Consider the following 596-nt stretch of genomic DNA (forward strand, 5'->3'; position numbering starts at 1 on the left):
TATTTAGAACCATTTGGACAAAAATGTTGAGATTCTTTAATTTATACTCCTAGTTTTTTAATTTGCTTATGTTTGATTGGTTTATTTCCTTTCACATGGATTACCAACTCAACTATTAAATCTAACCATGCAAATTTATTCAATGGATGAGATTTTATCTCCTTGTTTTAAGACTTTGGTCTTAAAAATGGGTGGTCCCTACTATTATATATGCTTTATATAGTAGTGTATATATATATATATATATATATATATATATATATATATATATATATATATATGTGTGTGCATTTTAGGTTGGAATGGTTCAACATAAGGAAATTCTATATATATTGCGTTCTCAAAATTCGATTATGATTACATGTCCTATAATATTTATCCTTTCTAAATTTTCATAGTCGAATTATGAAAACATGGCTATAAAAAATAAAAAAATATTGTAGCAAAAGACTGGTCTAGGATCATGTCCTTATGTGAGACATCATGAATCGTGTCCCATATGCTTCGGGTATAGGATCGATCACATGTGCTATAATATTTATCCTTTCTAAATTTTCAAAATGCCTAGGGCATTTAGAGGGAAAATGACTAGAACT

Source organism: Lactuca virosa, chromosome 7 (genome assembly GCF_052849685.1).
Source record: "Lactuca virosa cultivar CGN04683 chromosome 7, Lactuca_virosa_CGN04683_v6, whole genome shotgun sequence".
Classification (NCBI taxonomy): Eukaryota; Viridiplantae; Streptophyta; class Magnoliopsida; order Asterales; family Asteraceae; genus Lactuca; species Lactuca virosa.